The 22,191-nt window shown below is 40.5% G+C and overlaps 1 long non-coding RNA gene across 4 annotated transcripts; it reads right to left on the reverse strand.

Moving 5' to 3' along the window:
* Positions 1-203: 203 nt before the first annotated feature.
* On the reverse strand, positions 204-7,837 carry LOC140592256 (uncharacterized). Of its 4 annotated transcripts, XR_011992561.1 has the most exons (10): positions 7,497-7,829; positions 7,097-7,191; positions 6,684-6,770; positions 6,280-6,414; positions 6,094-6,148; positions 3,378-3,545; positions 2,291-3,258; positions 2,036-2,203; positions 1,100-1,195; positions 204-995 (listed from the first exon to the last, which is right to left on the reverse strand). It is a non-coding gene; the product is annotated as an uncharacterized lncRNA (long non-coding RNA). The 4 variants fall into 4 exon arrangements; XR_011992560.1 differs by having other exon boundaries at positions 3,378-6,148; positions 7,424-7,837; XR_011992559.1 differs by having other exon boundaries at positions 3,378-6,148; positions 7,497-7,836.
* Positions 7,838-22,191: the final 14,354 nt, after the last annotated feature.

Here is a 22,191-nt window from a genome sequence, read left to right on the forward strand (position 1 = left end):
ATATCAAAATTTTTAATTTATCTAAACTTAGTTTAAGGAACTTTAAGTGTTACTAAATTAAATTATATAATTTACGTAACTTAAATTGTAGTAGTAATGTTAAATATTTTGTGGCAAATGATTGCCTTGTTTTTTTTAAGTTTCCTGTACTCAAATATCTACATTTTACAACTTAAACAGTACAAATTACAAATCTGAAATCATTAAAGTACAAAAATTTATTGTAAAACGAGACATTAAAACAGCTCTGTGCAATAAAAAGGCACACCAGGTTAAATACACTGAAATATTACCTAAACAGCCATTATGCCAACAAAAACAGTGACAACCGTTCTGTGTAACAAAAAAAGGCATACCTGGTCAAAGAAAATCAATTGTCATATTACCTAAATGAATATGCATTATGCAAACAAAATTAGTGACAACAGTACTGTGCAACAAAAAGGCACACCAGGTCAAAGAAAATAAATTAAAATATTACCTTAATGAATACAAAACAGGATTAAGCTTTCTTGATCTGCTGTCTTTTTTGAACTTTGCCACAGAAGAAATTGCTATTTTTGTTTTTATTTTAGGCAGAGCACCAATTTTATAAGAACTCTTGTTGAAATCTTGCACATATGCCTGATATTAAAAAAAACAACACAACACAGGCACACAGTGTAAAATTACAGTGCATGAAACAGCAAGTCATTCTTTAGAGCCAGCACCCTTGGCTTAAGTTTGCCATCATCAAGACCCAAAAGAACCTTCTGAATAAATTCAAATGTGTTGGCCATCTCTTTTGGATATGAGAGATCCAATGCATAGATTAAGCCAAACATCAAAAGGAAAGCATCAGATAGACTCTGAAGGTTTGTTATGACAACTTCTTTCTCAAGGATGATCAAAATCTTCTCTGGATTGTACTGAAAAGCAACGTCTGGGAGTTCTCGGACGACTGTCAAAAGGGCAACTGATGAATCAACATCTGGCTCTTCTGAATCATCTTCAATCTGGATGTAAAAATTATTGAAATACAATTACCAAATGCTATCTTACCAGTGTGAAAAATATGCTGAAATATAATCCTAAGAAATATGCAGAATAAGTGACTTACCGTGCATGTTTTAAAGAATTTTGAGGTGTCTTCTCTCAGATACACAGGAAGTGCACAGAGCACTGTTGTTCGCCTTGTGTGTACATCATGTTGATCCTTAAAGTTCACATTGAAAACAATGTTAAAAGTGGAACACACACTTTTTAGCCAGCACAAAACCAAACAATGCTAACTTGACACGGAATGAATGCCAAAAAGTTGATTAAGGCATAGATAAAATAAGTAATCACAGCAAGAGCCCTGATTCTTAAAGGGATACTTCACCCAAAAATAAAAACTGTCTCATCATTTACTCTAAGTTGTTCCAAATCTGTATAAATGTCTTTGTTCTGATGAACACAGAGAAAGATATTTGGAAGAATGATTATAACCAAACAATTACTGGACCCCATTGACTACCAGCATTCTTCCAAATGTCTTCCTCTGTGTTCATCCAAACAAAGTAAGTTATACAGATTTGGAACAATGAGCAAGTAATTCATGACAGAATTTTCATTTTGCTATTTTTGTTTTTATCCCTATAAACTATCCCTTTAAAAGGACACAAAGATACATCAGAAGTTTTTTTTTTATGTATTCTAAATCAACGTTTCTCAAACCTGTCCTGGAGGACCCCCTGCCCTCCAAATTTTGTATGTCTCCATCTACACACATAATTCCATTCATCAGCTCGTTGTACAGACTGCAAGAACTAAATTAGGTGCGTCTAATTAGGGAGATATACAAAATGTGCAGGGCAGGGGGTCCTCCAGGACAGGTTTGAGATCCACTGCTCTAAATTAAATACAAAAAATTCTGAAAAAGGTTTACTCATCACTTAGTACATGATAAATCCAAGTCATAGTTAGACATATATTTAAATCAAGTGATAATATTCAGTATATACAGTCAAAACAATGTCTGTTGAAGCATTAAACAATAATACCACGATAATACCTGTAAGTCATGAACCCGAAGAAATTCACCAAGTGCATCAGCAGTTTTTCCAGTCTTCGCTGCTCTCTGTCGATATAAAGTCATCAGGCGAAAACTGTGGCGGTCTAGCTCTGCGTAAAATGTGTTTGTCAAATTCTGGTTGGTAATGCGCTGAAATTCAGCACATACCTGAAACAGAAGACAAGAAAAGCATGTCACAAACCGACTGAAAATATTAAATACATTTTTTAAACACACAATTAAAGTTAATTATACCTGTGATTCCAAACGTAGAGCTGGCCAGCGTCCAAGGATCTCTTTCACTGGTGATGGACTGGTAATGATCTCATTCCTGCGTAATGCAAATGTCATCTGCATCTTCTTATCAACAACAAGAAGATTTTTTTCAGCCTTCTGAACTTCTTCTGTAATTTCAACCCTCTGCTGCTCTAGAGTTGAAGCATCATGACCTTGGGGGAAGTCTGGTAAGTAGTTTACTTCGGCACGTCTTGCCCTTTTTATATTCAAGTGTGATGGTTCATTGTCTGGACTGCTTTTGCTTCGTTTTCCAGCGTTCACTGCAACCTCCATACATCCTGCTCTCCTCAGCTTGTTTCGGTAATTTCCCATTTTAAATTTGATGCTAGTTTTCCATCCAAACCATCCGGTGTCTGAACCCAGCTCTTTCAGACATGGGTGTTTGGTGACCAGAGATTCTGCTGCTTTTGACAGCTCTTTGTCACTTGGGTAGGCTTTAAAATTATAGATTGCAGCTGCTAATTTGTCAAGGACATCATGCTTCTGGTCTCTGGTTAGCTGCAGCACTTTTCCTGTTTTTTCAAAGGCAGAATTTCCTTCTCTAAGTATGTGTTCGACCTCATAAGAAAATGCTGGCACTGGAAAATTGCCTTGAGGCCACCCTGAAACACGTTCAGGTGTGGAAACAGCAGTTAATAATTCACTGTCTGTTGTTGATGTAGAACTACTTCCTCCATCAAAAAAAAGCTTAACAGTAGCTTTTGGTGGCAACTCGTTGATGTCCACCAAAGATACAAGTTGTCCATCGAAATCTGGGTCTTCGTATTGTATGCTGAAGTTTTTATCCAAGTTCAGTTTTTCTCTTAAAACATTTTTCAGTTCATCGGTGGATTCAGGATAGGAGGCGAGTGTGATCTTCCGAGTAGTTCTGGCATCAACAATGACACGAAGCATCAAACAGGAAGAAGCTGCCATTTTTCTATGGACTGAAGAGTAGTAAAAAAAATTAAATGAACAATCACATGCACAACATCTGAAAATGTGTTTTATAACACAGATCAGAAACATTTCCCATTAAACTACCCATGTTGAACTTCAGCAATACCTTTGCAAGATGTATCTCCTGGGAGACAGCATTAACTGACCATCAATGAAGTACGCAGCAAGTGTGATCGTGTCATTCAGATCCGAAATCCGAAAAACAGAGTGTCTTCCTGGCATTGGTGACAGCTCATAACAGCGCACATGTTCAACATACCATGACTCAAATGAACTGCAGAGCAACGACACATTGTTATTGACAAGAAAGATTTCATCAATCCTCCAGAACTGAGGCAATCCACCACAGGCTTCTGCAGACACATACATTCCTGGGGCATAGTTAGTGCCATCTATGGTGACCCTAGATGTGGTGTAGACTATGCTAGTAGTTGTCTGTCCCTGAATGAACACCTTAGCACAATCAGGCAGTGTCGAGACTAGCACTGAAGAGACACTTGAAGTATGTGTATGTGGCTTAAAATATGATGGTGAGCTCAGATGATATGCCATCATGTTCTGGTGTCTAGTTGCAAGAGTAGAAGTGACATTCTTAAAGTTTTGGGTGTCATGTACAACTCTTTTAAAGAATCTGTGCTTCCCCTCAAACCTCATTGTCCAGAGATGCACTAGTGGCCCGAAACACCTTATAAGATTCGGGTAGTGCTCCACAAAGTGATGTTTAGGGCGGAAACACGATTCAGGGAAAACCTCAGAAAATATCTGCCTGTGGTCACTGATCTTACATTGCAAATACTGGATAGTTTCTTCCGTAAATGCTGGTGATAATGACAGCTCAACAATGTCTTTTAAATCCATTAAGACAGCCCATGTCTTATCTCCCTCTGGAACTTTGCTACCTACCATTAGCGGAAACAGTCTAAGTAAGGTGGTGTTTTCATGACCATTTCCACCAACACTACCTTTTGTGAAACAGGTTTTTTGTATTGGGTGTGGTTTGTCTGTTTTGTCAGTGTGTTCATATGGAAACAACTCAATCTTATTGTTTAGGTAGTCTAAAGTGAAGTACTTCTTGTTAACCAGCTTTTGAAGGCATAAACACAACTCAACTGGTACAATACCTTCCAGGAGGTCATGAAGGATGTCTGGAGCAAATCCGGTGACAGGGTGGAAATGTTTCAATGCTTCACGCAGCACACAGTCTGCTTTTACACCAAACTTACTGCTTTGGGTATTACTTTGCAAAACATCACGAACATGAATGTCATGACTGGTCTCTGTTCTCATGGGGAAATCCCCCTGAATTACACTCATAGATTTCATCTGATCTCTAGTGGCTAAACAAAACCTACAGGTATACTCAGATCTAAATGATTCTGTGAAGCCTCCCAATCCATGTGCTGCAAGATTGTCTGCAGACACACAAAAGACAGTTCCTTTAACATTCTGCCCTAATGACTCAATAAAAACACCTTCTTCCTCAAGAATGCTAATGTCTTTCAACAGTGGAGAGAACACAGCTTTATACCCACTCTTTTTAAGGTCAGCTACTTTACATAGAAGTGCCAGCTGAATTGTATGCAGGGCTGAGCGATACTTACTGGGAAGGCTGGCAAAGACCCAATAAACAGCACATAGTTTGTGGATTTTTTTTGATGTTCCAAGTGGGTTTGCAATTTCTAATTCATCAATGTATAGTTGGAGCGGCACACTGAACTCTCCGGATGAAAGTAATGTGTTAGTTTTAAAATATGAACCATCACAGCAGGATGTATAGTGACCAGGTAAACTAACAGACTCCTGGAGTTTGTGAAGAATATCCGTGTTTTTGAACAGCTCCTGAATCATTTTAAGAATAGGCACATAAACCATTTTTTCCCCTGATATCTCCAAGTCATACTGAACAGGCTTTACCAGAGAGTAATTTTTTTCGACAAAGACCTTTCTGCGCTTTGCAGTAGACAAATCTGAGCCTTTTGACGTGGCTTTAACTACAACATTGCAGTCCATAACAGCCTCAGTTAGTTCATCCAGAACAGAACTAGAAACAGCCAAGTTATGTTTCTGAAGTCTCTCTCTTAAGGTCTCTTTTACTATTGGCTTTGATAAGGAAAATATCTCATTCAAGTGTTGAATGATTTCCTGTGAAGCTGTGTCCGAGACATGGAGGATGCTTTGCATCTTCAAAAATAATGAGGACAAATTACATTTTAATTGACATCTCAACTTGTCAATATCACACTGCATCTCTGCTACATCAAGGCTGTCATTACTTGGGCCAGGATCATTTTCTGTAGTGTCAGATGCCGTAGCATGAGAGCACTGTGGTATATCTGACTCCTGACTGACTATTAGACCATCTTTATAATCTGAGGTGGAGTGAAATTGGTGGTTCTTGCTCTTGTGTGAATTGAATGACGAGTACACATTACTTTTAAATTGGCAATTCTTGTATGGACATTCAACCACTTCATGGCTTTTTAAATGGACTCTCAGGTGCCTGAAGAGAGTAGTGTCTGAGAACGGCTGCTTAAATAAACAAATTGGACAGATAAAAACTAAAGGTTCCTGATTTTGAGCCTCTTGTGTAATACTGTCTCCTATGTGATATCGAGATAAATGGGTTTTCAGGGCATTAAATGAGTAAAATGAACATGCACAGTCTTTATGTAAACATGGTAATGGACTAACTTTAGAATAATGACTATGCTGCAATCGAATGTGTGTGAGGAAGTGTGTTCTGGATTGAAATGAGGCTGTACACAGCTTACAGTCCCAAGCCATCCCTCTAATTCACAAACAAAAATCTTAGACAGATTTACCTGGAAGTTGTCCCAATTTTTGTAACTGTAACTTTCAACTTGCTCAGCAGAGATCCTAAAAAAAAAATTATTTAAATGAAACCTAAACTTCAGATGCAATAAACATTTAATTCAGTAGCACATTTTTTTTGTTACAAATTTTGATCTTTTGTAATAGAATTATATTTGCAAGAATGTGTGTCTCACCTTAGGAACTGCAATAGGAACAATGTGGACTCAATAGGCCTATGAAGTTCAAACTACTTTTATGCATCAAAAGGTCGAAGAAATGATAACACAAAGAAAACAAATTTTCATCAAATGATCTGCAGCTGACTCCACCTATACAAAAATACACACATTTTCAGAAAGGCCAAACGAAGACTGCATATGCACTGCATCATTTAATATCTTTTTTTTGTAGCAATCTTTCAAAACAAAAGACAACCTTATTTGGCACTTTAAGTTAAATGTTAAACAATCCTAAAACATATACAGCTAATTCAAATGAAATAACATTTAACTTCAAATTTACAAAATTTACATCAGTGAGGCAACTTTTTTAATGTTAGTCTAATAAGATTACATTTACAAGAACGTTCTTGCCTCACCTTAGGACCTGGATTTGCGGTAACAACGTGGACTCGACAGGCCTATTAGGTTCAGACGAGTTTTATGCACCGAATCGTCGAAGAAAACTACCCATAACACAAAGAAAACAGATTGAACACGTATTTTCATCAAATAACCTGCAGCGTATACACTTTATGTAAATACGTATATAATACACAACTTAAACAACAACAGAAAGGCCTAACATACAGACTGCATGTGCGCTGCATCATTTAATATTCTCAAAAATTCTGCATCCTAACAAAAGACAACCTTATCACTTAAAAAAAAAACTCAACTGGCAGTGACCTTCAGATTTACGTAAACATTTAGCGTCAACGGGGCAATTTTCATCAAACAAATTAATCTATGTTCGTGTAAGGATTATGTTACAAAAATGTTCGTGTCTCACCTTGGGACCTGAAATTGCGGGAACAGCGTGGACAGATGGACCGGACAGGCCTGTTAATTTCAGACTACTTTTATGCATCAAAACGTCGAAGAAAACTATCCATAACACAAAGAAAAAAGATAGAACAAGCACTTTCACCAGATAACCTGCAGATGACTACACGTATAGAAAAAATACATGACTTAATATGATAAAAAATGTTTATGTGCGCTGCATCATTTAATATCCTAACGTTAGAAAAATTTAGATGTCTGTACACTTTTAACTGGTAGCTCTATTCTAAATATTCTAAAAAACTGTACACATTAACTGGAAAACCTAACGTACGTGGATGGTGTGAGTGTAGCCGATACCAACTATAAACAGACGGCAACATTATTTGAAACAGCTGAATACTTGCATATGTTTGTAGCCATCCAAATAGTTCGCCCTGAAAGCGCGAACTTCGGTGCATCCGTTTGAAACACGTCTGAGTGCACGTTCAGCGATGACATCACTTTTTCGTAAAAAAAACCGCCACTAGGAGGGCGTATGTTTGACATTAAAATATTTGATTATGGTTGAAACTATTTTTCAAGTTCCCTAAACTCTTAACTTTAGTGTAGTTGTAAAAACTAAAAAAAAAAAGTACTGTTAATTTAAATCTCTGATAGATGTTGAATAAACTGAAAAATAATAGTTAGCTAAACTTTTTGGCACATTTTGAGTACCAGGTACTTCCCATTATAAGTTAGTTATAATGTTTGGGTTTACAGTGTGTGTAACATTTCATGCTATTTTGTCCCCCGTTATTATAACTGGTTATAGAAAAGTACTGTGAACTGGTTTCACTTGTTTTGTTCCACCCTTTTGCAATTTATGGATCGGAAACATTTCTCGTAATTGGCGAGATTGGGATTTTTACTGCTGGCTTCATAGGAGTGGTTTTCCGAGAAAGACTCTCAAAAGCTGTTTTCCGTGTTGTTATAGTATAAATCCGAGGAGGCAAACGATATCTTATATAGTTCCCACAGCACTGTGCCTCGGTCTGTTTACACAGAGAATAAGTAGCGATTACCGATTTATAACCGCTGACGCTAAATACTGATATGCGAGCCACTATAGCGTCGAGTACAAAAAAGTAACGGGATTTTCAAAAAGAGCAATTGATATAGTCAAGGGATTCCTTCAGAGAACAGGGTCAGCAGAAGTAAGACTGCTTAATTGTGTCTTCTGAATTCGTGTGCGTTCTCTGTTCGATTATATCTCTATAGTCCTTTAGGTTCTGCAGAGGTTAATTCGGGTTTATTTTAACAGAGATGAAGCAGCACTCTAAATACAGACAGCACCCTAGTCCAACTTTAGACACTAAATATTTCTCCTGCACTACTTCATGAAAAGTACAACTTCCTGTAAACTGGAGAAGGAGAAAGGAATAAGCCTTCCTGTGGACCTGTGGATGGTGCTTTTGAACCATGTGGAACATTTACGGTTAGTTGGGCTGCAAACTGAAATAGGTCTCATGTATGCACTAACATACATCTCCTATATATATATAGGCTAGACATCTGTCTATAGACTGTGTTGGCTGAAGGGTTATTTTTTGCACACGTTTGCATAAGTGAGGCACTTAGATTTTACAATTCTCAGAAGAAATAATGTCAACTATTCCCTTTTCCCAGAGAATATTACGAATGTTCCTCATTATGAATCAGCTAAATGTCTTGTCTTATGGGTAAAAAGATGTAACATTGCCAGGATTAATTAATGTCTTCATAAACTGGCCATTTATGGACAATAAAGAAATAATTGCATTATGATTGGGTGACTATAGTGCTCAGACCGACCTCCCACAAACCTTTAACGTCAGGTTGTAGCCTATAATCTGACATGTGAAAACGTTTGAACATTGTTTTACAACCGAACATTTGCTTTGTAGCAATAAGTCTGTTGTTCAATTCTCCACAAGCCAAAAAAGTATAAAGAATAAATATATTGTAGCACCGGCGAGGATCATGTCCCAGCATGCCCCGCGTGCAGTTGTAAATAGCCCTTGTATTTTTGTTGTTATTGTTAATGGTTATATATTTCCTTATTGTCGCGCGTGTGTTTCCCGTGTCTTGTGTGTACCCTGTCCGATCCTCGAATGTAATTAACTTCCGTAAATCTCCTACCGAGTGTTTATCTTACACTTAAGCGTCTGACAACCCTGTATTTCTTATATGTAATCGGTTCGGTGCTCGTTGGCTCCCTGTGGCCTGTACTACGAAGCGGGATTACTGGCTTATCGGGGTAACTTGTTGGATTTAAGGTAGTCTGGGCAAAATGTAAGTGAGCGAATATGAAGTCCATTTAAACTGTGGTACCTTAAATCCGACAAGTTACCCCGATAAGCCAGTAACCCCGCTTCGTAGTACAGGCCACTGGTGTAGTTCTTTTCAGGATTATCAATAAACAGCGTGTTCTCCTCGGCAAGCGAGTGTCCGCGTCTCTCTCTGCTCCCGCGATGCGTCGGTCCGTCCAGCGCCACAATATATATACTTTTGAAAATGATAGAATTCTAAAGACTAAGTTTAAAGGTGATGAGCAGTACGCCTGACACATGTTCCAGTTCAGTAATCCAAGGTGATTCTTCTTCTATTGAACTTCTGTTTACAAATAACAAATAGAATAAGTCCATCCACAGTAAAACCGATTAATCTATTAAGAGATTTAATGTTTTTTTTCACATTTCTCAATGCAACACAGTATGCCTAGAAAAACTGTTAAATTCCGAACTGGATCAGGATGTGTTTTGGGGGAAAAAAGATAACAGTATGAATGTATAGTAAATTCCACCATGAATAAGTCAAACAAATAAGGAAAAATATGTATTTTTAAAATTTTAACCATACATTTGGCTTTTACACACACACACACACACACATATATATATAATTTCCTCTTAATGCTAAATGGTCATCTTCATACATGTATGTGAAAGAAACCATTCTCAGAAACTGTTCCTTTTGCAATCACATCTCCTAAATTGCGGTTTTAAAAATCTTTCACATACTTATCGTTTCATCAAACATGCTATGACTAGTGGAACTCAACCTTGGAAACAGGTCGCCTTTTGACATGAAGGATAATCACGTCTAACGCCCTCTACAGTACAGCCTAAGAATGACCAACTTAGCTCAATCATATCTTTGCTCTACCTAATATGCAATCAGTAACCAATAACAGGACCGAAAATGTTGGGGGTTGAAAGCAAAAATCCATTATTCACAGAGTTTCTCAGTCTTTAGATGTATACTCATTTCTCCCTCCCCACTGGGTCTTCAAGTCTGAGTCATTCGTGACAATGTATGATGATTTTTCTCTTGATACAACCGGATATGCATATTTCCACTCCCTACAACAAGTGGGCAAACTGACAATATTTTTTTTACCCTGAACTGATTCAGAGCATTCCCAAATGTTTCAGGGCAATTTGAAATTTTCTGAGAAAGAGCAAAGGTAATGAAACACTTAGCCTGACGTGTAATTACTGTGCTTTTATTTTATTAGCTTAACTTATTCAACTACAATTGAGCTTATTAATGTAACAGAACACTAATGAGTGAGAGAGATGGCAGCCACAGTCATGCCTGCAAACAGCAAACTTTAGCCACAACTGAACCCTTACTGTGAAGTATTCAGTTCCTGATTTTACAACATGTCAAAAAAAATCATTTTTGTATAACTAAAATCACATCGTATTCTGTATATAGTCTGATATTATGCTACATATTAGGGTTTCTCGACTGGTTTAGCCTCAGAAAGCACGTTATTCCTCGGTCAGAAAGTCACGACCCAAAATCCCAGTATAAGCTGACAACAAACGAGTTGAGAAACACTGCTTCATGTATAAGCTGAAGGTCCTGACTGGCATCAGCAGGGTCAGCTTATAGGTGGAGACCAGGAGCCAATTTGCTAACATGCTGATGTGGAGCATGCTGGAAGGGGCCGGAGTAGTGCGCAGGTGAGGTACACTTGATTCACAGAAAACTTCTGGGCAGTTTTCCAATACCCAGCCGAGCCGAGAACAGCTGCTAAAGGTTACCCACAGCAATAGGACGGCTGCCGATTATGTTCTCTCCTTTTGTACCCTGGCAGTTAATAGTGGGCAAAGTGAACAGTCCCTCGTCAGAGTCTTCTGATGTGGACCGAGGTAGAAGCTCCAAACTTAGCTGGTCTGCTAAGATAATGATCCATCCATGGATCAGCTGGTCTTCCTGTCAAGGGACGGACTGGCAACACAAAGCAGGCTGGGAATTTGGGAGGGGGGATCCCTTGGTATATTTTGCCACCAACTGGGAGGATGCTCCCATTGGTATATTTTGACAATCGTGGCCACCAATGATGATCAATCATCAACCTGGAAACATGCCAAGATTGATGAATGGGTCAGACAACCCGGGTATGTAGACCATTTAATACCTGGGTTGGGGAAGAAAGACTGGCCTGAACTTTCCTGAACTTGTCCGTGGCCAGTCTGAGCCTGTCCATCTGTCTGAATAACCTACTAAGGGAGAATAATTCCTGGTCGCCCCAGAGATGTCCAAGTGTTCAACTCAGACCAGGTTCTTGTCTCTGAGTCAATGGAAGTGGGTAAAAACCACATGACACCAGCGGAGGGGCAGTGTAAGCTGCAGTGCAGGATGTCTTTGTTCTGTGGTGGATCAGGTTACTGCATCCATCTGCAGACTGAGGAGCAATGGCAACTTAATAACTGCACATCTGGCCCATTCCCCCCCAGATTCTGGCTGGCAGGTGGCCCCCTCTGTATGTAACGGTGTTGGACAGGTGACCCCTCCCCCAAGGAAGGGTTATGGAGCGTACTGGTACACCTCAATTACTTGTCAATAAAGTGCACTGTAAGGACATCTCTCTCTTTGTTATTCTGTCATTAGACCATCTGATATTTCATGGACAACCCTTGTTTTGTCAACATGATTCCCACATGTCTCGATGTAGCATTAATATTTATATTTATTTAACAGATGCTTTGTACTATGCTTTGGAAGCAATATACAAGTTAAGCAGAGAGTACATTGCAAGCCTACAGCTGTCAAGGAGCTGCGTAAGTGCAGCTGCGTTGACCTTCCATTGACTAGTAGCAAGTGCAAGTTTGCATCAGAGCAAGAGCTGTAGAATATGTCAGAAACACCACAGCAAGAAACAAATTGGTATTCAAACTAAACATAAGTGTAACAGCATCCAGCATACACAAGAGACTAGCTAAGGGGTCACAGATGAAGATGAGCAGGTCAGTGGGTTGAGGGGTAGTCATGATTTTCCTGAAATACCTGTAGATGTATCTTTAGATGTTTATAGCTGTTCACAGCTATACTGTGATGACTCGATGTGGATGAGTAGCTCCTTCCAGCATCAAGAACGCACAATTGGCATTGACCTGCTGACCAAAGAAACTGGAGACAAAGTCTTGATGAGTGACTTGATGGAGGTGGGTGCTGTTCTGTTAATGGTTCTGAAAGCCAGCACCAAGCCCCTGAAAATAATGTGAGCTCCTATACGGTGATAAAGACGGCTGTAATCTGAGTGCATTTTTTCATATTGATCCATATTGTTAGCCCTGTCACCAGAGGCGTTGTCAAGGAGTTTGACATTGGGGGGACCAAGTTCGCCCTGGTGGTGTTGGGGTGGGGGGGGGGGCTGTGTGTTGTATATTGCGACATAGCAGTGGGGTGTGTTGTATGCTGTAGGGGGCATAAGTCAGGGTGAAGCTTCATAGAGATTATCTGAAGAGGGACAAGATGGGTGATCTGGCAATACTGGGGGGGGGGGGTGTTCCCCCCCACCTATTTCTGACATCCCTGCCTGTCACTAAGGAGTTGCAGTGGTCTATTTGTGAGATAATTAGCGCCTGGATTAGAAGCTGATCTATATATCCTGACAAATAAGGCCTGGTCTTCATGATATTATACAAGGTGAATCTACAAGACTAGGAGATATCTACGGTCAGCAAAGGATACCTGATAATCTATCATTACCTCTAGTCAGGACCGTTTCTAGGATCTTAAGACGTTTAGGGCTTAGCTCCTGTTTTCCAGCTAAGATAATGGTTGTTAAAACATCTAAGATAAACAAATTATTCAGGGATTGCTCTGATTCATTCAGGGCTTCAGCTCACTCAGATATTGACATCCATAGAAACCCATCCCAGATTAATATGAAGGCTTGATAGAGGTGTGGGCAGTGGTGAGTAATGGTTAGGGAATTAAAAGATTGCTGGTTTGAATCCCTGACTAGCAAGGCACCACTGAGTTACCCTGAGCAAGGTACCGCCCCCAAGCACTGCTCCCTGGGTGCTGAATTAGCTGCCCCCTGCTATGTCACGACGTCACACGCAGAGGACACATTTTGTTGTTGTGCTGTGGTGTGTCAACAATGACCACTGATCACCCAATTCTTATTAAGTAAGGTCAAAGCTACTGAGTTACCACCACATCATCCATGGAAATTGGCAATAAACCTTCTGGTAGGAGCAACATCTCTTTGATACAAGATACAAGATACTTTATTCGTCACATACATGGTTATACAAGTACAACATGTAGTGTTGTACCTGATTTGACAGCTGCAAGTGAGGAGAATACCAAGAAGGCACTAAAATAACCCTTTAAACAACTTTATTGGGATTTTGGAGGGAGATGAGAGGAAGGCAGCCATTTCTATCACCACATGCCACTTTGAGTGTCTGCTGATGCATTGGAGATTAACCAGTGCCTCATCTGTGTTCCAGGTCTTCAGTAATGAGATCTCTATTCTTGACCTTCTTCATCCTTCTTCTTGACCTGCTTCACAGGTTTGTGGTACATAGGTATTATGCTCCTCTACTCATCGCACTTGGTGGATCACATCAGGCACTTAAGGGCAGCATTGACAGGGTTATTCAAGCACAGATTAATAAGGACCTGCAGCATTGACTGGGATTTGCAGATGTATAGATAGTTCATCAGGAACTTCAGCACCATTGTAGCCCTCCAGACAGCTTCTTGAAGGTTGTTTTCACAATCTTTCCTGGTCTCCTGCTGCTGAGCAGATGTTCAAGGACCTTCACTTCCATCATAGCAGAGCCCCTTTACTGAAACATCCTGATCCTTCACTTACTTTTGTTGTACGCCTCAGGGTTAGGAGCGGGGAGGACACCCAGACAAAGTAAATCTCTGTGCTATTTACTTGAAGAAACTATCACTTGCTGAGAGGAAGTTTATGGCAGGGAACAGGGAGCTGTTAGATGTAAAGCTGGCCTTGGAGGTAAGGTCTAAAGGGCTGGGAATTCAACATAGACTGGGAGTGATATAGTTCAGAGGAGAGGTTCCGGATAGGGGCTGAGGATCTGCTGGGCCCCATGATACTGGTGGAGTCCTGTCAGTATTTTCCAGACCACCCAGGCCTGGGGCCATCCTTCTGGTTGCTGACCACAGAGTATTTAACTCACCTAACTCTCATTTCATGCAATTAATCGAGACTCTGTATGGTAGCTTTTCCCAGTTCCTTTGTGAAGTCTCACATGCTTTGTGTGATTCTCAGCAGTCCATACGGATTCACTTTTTTGTTTGTATGTTTGTATTGGAATATCCTGTAAACTTTCCCAAATTTGCGCCCATTCTCTTTTTGTGATAGTAAAATAATATCAGGTAGTGGTGAAAAAATGCGGGAAAAAATAAGGATTAAAAAAGTTAAATCAGTTTTCATGGTAATTATAATTATTTAATAAATGTAGTTTAATATTTGAAATAAATCATATCCACTATATCAGGGTTCTTGAAATCTGGACCTCAAATCCAAATCCAGGCCTTGTTTTCAGTTCTCCCAGGTAGTTAGTTTAATAATTACTGATTCTGATTGGCCAGAGGCTTCACACCTGGCTCACAGGTATAGGAAGGCTGGAAAATCAGTAGTGCTCAACTTCGAGGACTGTGATTTGAATAATAGGGCACTATATCATGAATTTTTAGAAGAAAAAACAAAAATACCTCGAATTATTATTATTATTATTATTACAGTAAGGCTATTGCATTGATGATCACTTTGGCCTTGTTTGAATTGCGCAGGCGAGTTTCCTGATGAACTGAGACGGAACATAAATGAGTAACTGCAGGAGTCCATCAGGACCAGAGTCGCAGACACAGAAGCTTTTGATGTGTAACAGTTTACAGGTCCCACGTCCCGGGGGGGGGGGGGGTTTCCAAGGGGCTGTTCCTGCAGAACTGAAACTTGAACTGCGCTCAGTGGTTTTGGAACGGCACAACATAAACCAAGCAGAGCGACTTTGTTTTCAGGCTCTAACAAACGGGCTTCACAGTTCGAAGATTAGTCCACATAAAAATATCTTCACACTGCAATTTATGATACCAAGCAAGGCCTCCAGCTGGAACCATTTCTAGGGCATTAGGAGCGACACTTCGTCCTCCATTAAATTTGATGGGAGATTTTATGCATGCAGTTAAGTTACAGCTCAGGCTAGAAGGAGGTATAGTTTAAGAGTGTAAAGGGGAAATAAATGAGTTTGTGACATCAGCAGGAGCTACCAGATGAGGCCAAGCAGACGTCAGATGATCGAGGCCGTGCAAGAGACAGATCGCAGTCAGGGAAACCCGCCAGTGAAATATTCACGTGCTTCAGAGTTTGGGACTGCATCTCTGCCAGTCCTAATTCCCTGAGAATCCCTGATTATATCTTCATTATGTGTTCATTTCGAACCGCGTCTACCTGAGCAATGCATAAAGTTGCACATCTGTAATGTGCAATTAAGTTGAAACTGTAGTCCAGGGGGGGCCACTAGAGATTTTTGTCCCCATGAAAGCACATCAGATTGAGCCCCCAACCCAGACAAATACAATTATGTTGCATGTTTTTAGGGCCGCAGTCACTCAGGGGCCCTTGGAATCATCCTAAGCCACCCCCGCTTACGGTGCCCCTGATATAGCATTTAAGGAGGTGGCACGTTCCATGGCTGAAATATGGGGGGAGTCAGGATGTCCGTATGTAGGCAAGAACTAATCGTATGTGACATTCAGAAGAAGTGTCAGTTACGTAAATGTCAGTTAATTCGTCAGTTTTTACTTTCTCACCATAAGTCACAGGACAATAGTTACAAGTGTCTGACCCCACAGAAAGAGGTTGCATTGACCCAGAGGATTATGCTCCCAGCAGCAATTATATCTGGCTTAGAGGAAGTTAGATTTAAATTGCCCATTTCACAAAAAAATGTAAAAACAAAGTAATGTGGATACTCAGGTATCCTGACCAAAGAAAGGACCTAATAACCATGTAAATCTTGGCTTTTTATGTTTTTATTCCGTTTGTTTTTGCATTTTATTGTATTCCACAGAAGTAAATTAGATCCCAGACATACTGTATAATTGCCAATCAGTGGGGCCAGAAGTTGTGTCATCATTAAGAACAAAATATGAGGTTTTCTGTTTCACGCCCTTTTTAGGATTCGTTGTTGTTATGCCCCCCAAGCCATGCACCTACCCCGACCCGCTCTGGTGAAACACAATGCCGCGTAAAGCGTGCACAATTGTGAATTGCTGTGTTGAGAAGATAATAACGCCTTCAGAGGACTCTAATTACCGTCAGCTTGTCCCAGCGAGGTCTGCCCTTCCGTGCGTGCAAAGGGGCAAAGGCAACCATACCAGCCCATAGCTGTCTGATCATGTCCCAGCCTCGTACCTGCCAATGTCTGTGAAAGCAGGACAATCACTTACCCCTATAAAATTCTAGCGAATGGGCCCCTGACCCCCCTTCACCAATTCAAATCTCCCATTACCCACGATCATACACTCATGAGCCCCCCCTAGTGTCTGGGCTCCTGAAAATCATCCCCATTCTCGCCCCCCCCCCCCCCCCCCCTTATGGGTGGCCCTATCTCACCCTGAAACATTAGTCACCCTCCCTTAACTGATAATAATGTTACTAATAATAAAGTCTGTGCTGTTTTGATGCTCCAGAGTGTGTAAAGAGAACAAATGAGAGAATCTGATATGAGCATAAAACAATGAATATGTACTTAAATCCAAGTATTTCCCAGTTCTTTATAATTTGCAAAATCAAACAATGTCTCCTTTTCAGAGGATGACCAATGTTACTTACAGGACTGTAAACAAATGCCTGAATTGATCTTGTTTTCTTCCCTCTGCACCAGTGTTTATTGCTTTTAATTGGTGTTGTGATATTAAAACATTATTTCCCCTGAAAGCCTGCAGCTCCCTAAGAATACTTAACAGCATCTGTATTTTGAGTGTGTATGCTACTTAAATCCCAGACCTAAGTGGGTCTTTAAGTAACATGAGACTCATGGGAGACTCATTTTATTTCACCTTTAACCTCTCAGCAATAATATTTTAAGTGTCCAGTGTTTGAGCTTTGAAGTACTTCAGGTTATCATTGTTTGAATTCTGCTTTCACGTCACAATTTGTTTTTATGATAATTGATTATGGATTGGCATGACAACAATTCAGAATATTCTGTTTAAAGATCATTGACGTTTCTTACGCTGGATTTCATTTTCTACGATGACAAGGGTCTGTCACTGAATGGAATCGGTTTCTCCCTCATATAAATAGCGGAAAAAATAAAGCTTAGCAGGGCGACATGGTGGTGCAGTGGTGAGCACTGTCGCCTCATGCCTTTGGGACTTGGGTTTGAGTCTCCACTATGGCTCCATGTGTGGAGTTTGCATGTTCTCCCTGTGTTGTTGTAGGGTTTCGTCCAGGTACTCCAGTTCCCTCCCACAGTTCAAAAACATGCTGAGGTTAATTGGAGTTGCCAAATTGCCCGTAGGTGTGAGTGTGTCCTGTGATGGGTTGGTGGCCCATCCTGGGTTGTTCCCTGCCTTGTATCCATAGGCTCCAGAGCCCATGTGACCTTGAATAGGATAAGCAGTTACAGAGAATGGATGGGTAAAGCTTAGCTTTTTGGAGTTTAATGAGTGCTGTCTCTCGGGGATCTGCCCAGTTACACCCACTGCAAAATTTAGTCACTACCCAACCTCCAGTGAGCTCAGAAGACCTGTTTATGGGGAGAGGAGGCAGACATCACACAGGTACCTACAACCCTCCACATCCACCTGCCCCAAAGGATGAACCCCCACCCCCCCCTTCAGAAGCCTGGCTGCCTCCAAGTATAGATCTCTGCTTTACAGATGGACACACTTCTCCAAATGGCTCAAAACCTGCTCTTTTGTTTGCATTTCTGTCTACCCAGTGATTCTGGGAGTTTTCCTTCTGTAGCCATGCAAGGAGTGTTTGAAAGGAAGGACCCGCCACACGTGATGAAGTCATCGGTGCCCAGCTGCCTTCCATCCAAGATTCTAGAGTAATATCATCGGAGACTCAATGTAACACAAAAGGAGACTCCTCCCACCCAAACCACAGGCCGTGCACCTTGCTCTCATTCGGAAGGAGGTATATGTTACTGACTGAGCCACCCAAGGATTTAAACTGCTGGTGAAAAGTCTGAATGATTAACTATATGAAAAAAGTGAACTCCCCTTGAGTTCCACCAAAGGTCAGAGAGGACTTCTCTCATTCCCTTTAAGGCCATTTCAGCTCACAAACCGGTTGCGTTTCACACATCACCTCAACAACAGTTGCTAAGGAATAACACAGTGATGTTGGTGGACTTAGCAAAGGATTCTGAAGCCATTTTCTTTACCGAACAATCCTTTCCCTATCCCAGCCTGGAAGAAGAGGAAAGGAAAATTGCATTTTATTGATGTTCCTTGAGGGTTTGCGTTCCCTTCATCAGAAGCCAAGAACAATCTTTAATAATCACCAACCCCGTTGAGACAAGTGCAAGCTCTTACATAAGTTTGGTTTTACCCCGGGGGTATTGATGGACAGCGTGTGATATACCTGCTTGGGAAATCTGTAGCACCTGCTTTATTCAAATGATTTAACACATGACCTGTCATGTATCTGTCTTGTTTACTCCACACAGTTTCACATTTGGGGTTAGTAGAAGCCAAAGTTAGTGTTGTATGTACATATGGGTCCAGAGATGACATTTACAGCTTTGGGGCTGAGCATCTATAAAAAGCATATTGGGTGTTGGGTCTATATGAGTACTTTAGCTATAATTATGTTGGCTGACACCTATACCTAAAATGATTAATGATTTTTACATATACAGCTTTAAGGTATTATGGCATAGACTACTGATACTTTACTTTAGAAACATCAGGGGTTATACTGTAAGTCCATGTCCTCAACCAGCATCATTCTGATGTTTGGAGGAGATCCTAATTGTGCCATGGAAATTTTAAATTCCCAGGGGATTCCCCAGGGATTGCCCAGGGATTGCCCAGGGATTGCCCAGGGATTGCCCAGGGATTGCCTGGGGTGTCTCTTAAGCCATTAGTGCTCACGGTCACAGTGGCACAACACACCTGCATACAAAGACTTCGGAGAGCACATTACATGACAGAAATTGTTTGAGGCGCTGTCCAGGCCATTCTGGAACATTCTCCACCCATGTCGTCCCTCGTTTGTACTGGGCAGTGCCCTGGAATATCTTGCCCTAAGCCATTTCCACACCTTGCAAAACCCGCGATGACATTAAAATGGCAACGATTTGTATTTGCTTTGCGTGCCTTTGGGAGGGAGTGCGGGCAGACAGGTCTCAGCAAGGTGCTTTCACTTTTTTATTTGCTTGCCTGAATTACCTGGCAATTAAACAATGACTCATATGCTGTCATTGTGCCTAATGGTAAAAGCTGCAAAAGGTAACAAAAATAACATGCTTGATGATCAGTTCTAAAGAAACCTATCCTATCCCTCAGGTTTCATCTGTACTGGAACAATTCTATGACTGGCAGTTCTCCACCCACGGTACAATTTTTCTCCATGAAAATGACCATTGTTTTGGCGAGAAGATACAGCTATGACTGCTACTGTATAGTTACATTGTACCATCCTTCCATCCATCTTCCAATCATTTATCCAGTACAGGGTCACACGGGGAACCAATAGGCACTTGACAGGACACACACCCACAACCACACTCGTGTACAGTGGGCATTCAAAAAATGCCAACTGACATAAAGCACACCTCACATCCATCGTTCAGTCTTCCTGATGTGGTCAGAAAAGCTATTACAAATTAATTAATGAAAGTAGGGAATGATTGGCTAGCATTACAGAAGTGCGGTTTGGCCGCAGGTTCACCAGCCTGGGCACCTTTGTGGGCACACACATGTGCTGGCAGCCTGACATTCAGCAGAGCAGAGCACAGCGAGCCACGCTCATCCAGCACTTCGGAAACCAGCTGGAATCCTCCTGCATTCTCCTGTAAACTGGGGTGTAACCATCACTTTAAAACAATTTTGTAAATATCGCCCATGATCCGATCTGGGTCGTATTGTAAACATTCCCAGTGGTGTTGGTGAAATCTGCCATACAAAAATAAGTAAACAAACGGGATAAGAAATGCAATGCTACATAAACACTGTGATTTTACTTATTCCCGTTCATGTTCCAAAACCCCATAATGCATTTTGTGAAGTAGATACAGACAAAAATGGTGAAAAGCATTTAGCATTGCATAAAACAAAAACAAATAAACAATAAAAAAAAAACACAAATTCTCACAATCGATGTTCGCTTGGTTGCCATGACTTTGGCTGTGTCATCAGCTTAGGTCAGCTGGCTGGAGTGAAATTTTCAATTCGAGGCAAGGCTGCACACACATTTACATGTATGCTACAGTGTCATTATGTTGTAAACAGCCCGTAGGGTTTGCAAACTGCCCCAGTGCTTTTGATGCAGCTGATTTTAATTTTAAAATGGAATAATATAGATTTGCCGTAAGCTTTCTTGCGTGAGCGCGAGAGTCAAAAAGCGTGAGTGTCACGCCAGATGCGTGAGAGATGATAAGCCTTCTTTGGAATGTTTTCTTTCTTTCTGCGTAAGCCAGCATGTGTGTCATGTCACCTAATAGCTGTCACAAACAACTGGACACGTCTTTGCTCCATGTCCTTTGCTGCAGGGACTTCAGAAATAGCCCATCCTTTTGCAAAGGTCATAGCTTGCGCACCTCCAAAACAAGCTGTACGTTTGCCTTCTAAAGCAAAGTCATTTAGGAAGATTATTATGTTTCAATAGGTATGTGTTTTTTTTTTTTTAAATATGTTCTAGGGCTTGTGTGCCATCCTAGATATAAACACTAACGTTAATTACATGTAATGCGTGAAATTCCTGCTGCCTTAGAAAAATAAAAGGCAGACAAGGCAGGGTGTGGCAAACTGGCAGGACAAGGCGACGCTGGGAAGCATTTCAAAAACAATTAAAGGGCTAAATGCTCTTGGGCAGTGTGGATCAGTGAGGTGTGTTAGTTTAATACAACAACAGCTGATAGCGCTGATGAAATAGAATGTCAACAACAGCCTATATGAAACGATGACAAATCCAACCTGACAATTATCTTTATGGAAAAGTTATGTAAAATACAAATCATAGCCTTGGTCGGCCAGGTATTCAGGAATCAAAATATCCTGGGGGTTCTATGTTCTATGTTCATTACATGGTGGTAAAAAGGTGAGTACACTTTGCGTTGATTTGTTAGTAATGACGGCTTTGACCAATTTTCAACTTTCTGTAGATTTATTGCATTTTTCAGCATGAATATTTGGAACCTCAGGGGGCAGTACTGTTGCGCCACATCTCCAAGGCTGAGGGGCAGAATACCAACCTTGGTCTGCGGGTGTAGTCTGCAAAAAAATCATTTTTAAACGGAGTGTCATAAACATGAGATGAGAATTTTGATGCACTATAAATATGAACATATATTAGTAACATTTTACTTAAAGCAGTTATTATAGTGCATTATAGATACATTCATAGTACATTATAATGCATTCATAAGGTATTATAAACACGGCTATAAATATTTATAAAAAGGCATAACACCTTATAGTCATGTTAATTATGCATTATGACTACTTTATGTAGCTCTCATCTCTAATGCACTATAAATACCTTCATAATGCAGTACAAAGCATCCTTAATTTTTATACTGACCATTCTAATGCATTCTAATGTGTTCTGCCTTTTTTTATAAA

Source organism: Paramormyrops kingsleyae, chromosome 8 (assembly GCF_048594095.1).
Source record: "Paramormyrops kingsleyae isolate MSU_618 chromosome 8, PKINGS_0.4, whole genome shotgun sequence".
Lineage (NCBI taxonomy): Eukaryota > Metazoa > Chordata > Actinopteri > Osteoglossiformes > Mormyridae > Paramormyrops > Paramormyrops kingsleyae.